Source organism: Canis lupus, chromosome 26, assembly GCF_048164855.1.
Source record: "Canis lupus baileyi chromosome 26, mCanLup2.hap1, whole genome shotgun sequence".
In the NCBI taxonomy this organism is placed as follows: Eukaryota; Metazoa; Chordata; class Mammalia; order Carnivora; family Canidae; genus Canis; species Canis lupus.
Window position 1 is genome coordinate 13,273,930 of NC_132863.1, and position 3,786 is coordinate 13,277,715.

The following is a 3,786-nucleotide window of genomic DNA, read 5'->3' on the forward strand; positions in this document are numbered from 1 at the left end:
CAGTTTGGATGAATTAGAGTTTCCTCCAAGCTGACCCACTAAGGAAGACTTGCAAATCATCCAAATATCTGTAAGTTAAGCAGTTATTTTGAGAATAAAGGATTGCCCTTGATGCTTCGGTTCAGGAACTGATAAACTATTGCCCACAGACTATTTTTGTAAATAAAGCTTTATTGGCACACAACCACAATCATTTGTTTATACATTGTCTATAGCTGTTTTTGCTCTAAACTAACATTTGAGTAGTTACAACAGAGACTTCATGAAATGCAGAGCCTAGAATATTTACTGTCTGACTAATCCTTATTTTAAATTTATACATTTTGTTTGATTGGAACACGTTTTTTTCATTCACCCATTCCTTTCTTCCCTCAATCACTTTGTAGATACTTAATAGTGAAAGCCATGAAATAAATACTATAAAAATATAAAGAAGCATAAAATGATTTCCGGTTCTTTCAAAACATATCTAGACATCAATAATTGTATTGTTGCAATTATCTATGCACACAATCCTTAGAAGCTCACCCCTGCATACACTCTGACATACATGGCTTTCAGGAGGAAAAGAAAAGCATGCATATGACCTGTTCATGTACTCTACCTTATTAAGTCAATCAGATAGGATAAATATAAACTATAAAATGATACAATTTGAAGCTAAAAAGGTGATCATTTCTAGTCCATCCTCTCTAGTCAGTGTCACAAAACTAGAATTGATGATAAATACAAGTTTTATAATATGCAGGAATCTTGGCTCTTCTACTATCATTATATATATATATATATATATATATATATAAATATATATGCGTACATGCACATGTAAACAGCCCATAATGCATAAATATTTGTGGTATATTTCTAAACGTTTCAACATGCTGGTTTATTTTGCAATGTCTCCCTCTTAGGATAACTCTTGCCAGAATACAGTTTCTCCTTTTGTAGTTCTGGCATGGACTAAATAAGTAAATACGAGAGAAGTTTTATCCGGGATTTCCTCACTCCAGGGGTAGGAAACCATTATAATAGGAGCTTAGTTTTAAAGAAGTATTAAAACATACTCTTGCTCAACTAAATCTTGTGTACTTTTATCCTGAAGCTATTAGATATATTGGAGTCAGGGTTGGTTTCGATAAGATTGACCTTGATTTTGAAGCAAACTTTTTCTCCCCCAAGAAAATAGCAGATCAAAAACATTTATGCAAAAAAAGAAGTCAGAACAAATTCAGAATTAAATATGAATTGCTGACAGTTATAGACTGTTTTAAGCAATGCTGTTTCTACAAATCATTCCCAAGGAATATTTAAGTGTGTACATGGAGAATATAATTCCACTAATAGCTAACACAATGGATGATTTCTTAGTCTTCATGCAACAACCTTAATGATGATGTGGATGATGATGAATAATTATTATTTTCCTGGGCTACTACTTCTTGGCATTTAAAACTCTCAATACACATTTGTCAAGGACCAGTCTTTCCCCTTTTCTAAGTCAGCCCATATTAGGATTTCATGAGCTAGAAGATCAGATGACTGCTGCTTACGGAGAGCTGCTGCAAAATGCAAACCAAAGTGCTGGAATTGTAATGCTGTATTTTAGTGGAGTGAGTACATGGCAGAGGAAGATTAATTAGATTTAAGATAGAGAAGAGTCCGATTTAATTTTGCCCCATTACTCGACATGCCTGGAAATTATACTCAGTGTGTGGGATTCTTCCCCCTGAGGGGAATAGCACCAGAGCCTTCTCTCTTCCCCATTAAGCATTGGGAGCTGTGTTTTTCTTCTGCTTATCCTGCTCTATGCCCTCAGGGGTCTGTTTGTTCCAGAACTTCTCTGCAAGCAAGTGGGAGTTCTTTTCTGGTGCGTGATTTGCAAAATGAGAAATGGGCCTCTATGGTTAAGATTCGTTGGCATGAATCTCTGGGTGTGATAGAAAATTCTTAGAGAAGCCTACATTTCTGTTCTGTGTCAGGAGGGAAAAACAGAAAGAAGCATTTGGTCACATTTTCAGCCATTTGCAAGTAGATTCTTGCTTTGCCAATTAACTCTGGATTAACCAAATCAGGGCTTTCTGGGTTGAATTAGGAAATGTTCTAGATGAAGCACTCTGCCAGGAATGCACCCTGCTCTTTTCCCCTTTAAGAGTTTTACATTTATTGATCTTTGAAAAGCCCTGTCTTTACCCATTGAAATTCTTTAAGACTCCACTCCAACTCATTAATCTTTCCCTAGTCCTTTTCAACCTCAATCCTCTAAATTTTTAGAACATAGTGTGTTCCACAGAACTTGGGTTGAAACTCCATCATTTTCTACCTTCCAACTTAAAGATTTTGAAAGCTATAAGCAAAACCTTGATGGGGCAGAGATATATTGACTGCCTACCACCAACAGAGGGTGTGAGCCATTGAAAAGTGGGCTCAGGAACCAACCACTTGTATTTGCTGGACAACTTTCTCATGGTACTTCACTATTCTTAGCTTATTTCCCAGAGTAGAGAGCAAGCTTTTGAGAACTAGAAGCAGTCTTCTTCAACATCTTGATTGTGTTAATCTGTAATTTCAGTTATGGCCTTCTTTTCCTTCCAGTGACCTTAAGTCATCACAGCTAACTCTAATGCCAGGTCTCACCCATGGTCTAGTTCCTGAGCTAGTCTGGAGAACCCTGGCAACACCATGTGTCCTTGAATTTAGGATGTCATAAATTTTAAGACAGACCATCAATTTAGTCATAATGAAAAAGAACACTGCATTAAGTGCACTAATTGATTATAAAATGCACCACAATCTCAAAAAATTATGGATTAAAAAACAATTGTTACTGTAGAAATGATAAATAAGATTTACCAGTTGTGTAAGCCCCAAATCCAGTAGAACTTGGAACTGAGTTGAGTTGATCACAGATGGACTTGTGCTCATGAGTTCCCAGAGTGGCAACAATTCTGCCTGCTGAAATAGGAAAGTTTGTTTTAAGCATTACAACAGATAATTCTTGGTTTTGCTCTTACTAATCTTGCCTCCCTGTAAAGCTGGGTTTCTCTCTGAACCCTGACCTAATTTACTGGGACATTGAACCTTGTCAGCTTATCCTGGTCTTGTCCCTTTTCCCCATTGGTCTTGTATTTCCCTCTCTTATAATCAAGAGAACTTATGCACAAGGGTAAAGCTCTCCAAGATCATTGCCAGCTACCTAAGGGTATCCAAGACACCAACTGTTTAGAACCTTTAGGTTTTCACAATTGCTTAAATCAGTAGTTCTCAACCTGGGACTGCACATGAGAGTCCTTGTTGACACTGTCTGAGATTCTGATTTTTATGTTCTAGAGTAGAGGCTAAAACTAATACCTATTTTTTCTAACTACCCCAGATAATTCTAGATACAACCACAATTCCTTTCTTTGGACATTAATTGTGTATATGGCAGGGTGCATATAAAACCTAGGTCCTTGAAGTTGATCCCCACAAGCTGATGCAAGAACATAAAAAGCACTGCAATTAAATATGAAATGGATAACAGAATATTTCTCCCTTCTGCAAAATATTTCAGTTCCATATAACAACAGATACTATACCTTTAATTTCAAAATTGTACATCTGATACTGTAGATTCAGGGACTCAAATCTCTTCTTCTTATATATCCTATCTTTAAACAGAAAACTTTAGTGAATGTCAGAGCTTTGTTTAAAATTATATAGCATCATTGAGCAATGAGTATAAGCTACATACCAGGAACTTTTCATGTTTCTGGATTTAAGGTCACATCAACCACTCATTTCATTTAG

General features: G+C 36.3%; 1 long non-coding RNA gene across 1 annotated transcript; it reads right to left on the minus strand.

Moving 5' to 3' along the window:
- Window positions 1-1,350: 1,350 nt before the first annotated feature.
- Window positions 1,351-3,786, minus strand: LOC140618074 (uncharacterized). The gene is made up of 2 exons (XR_012018255.1): window positions 3,576-3,786; window positions 1,351-2,952 (listed from the first exon to the last, which is right to left on the minus strand). It is a non-coding gene; the product is annotated as an uncharacterized lncRNA (long non-coding RNA).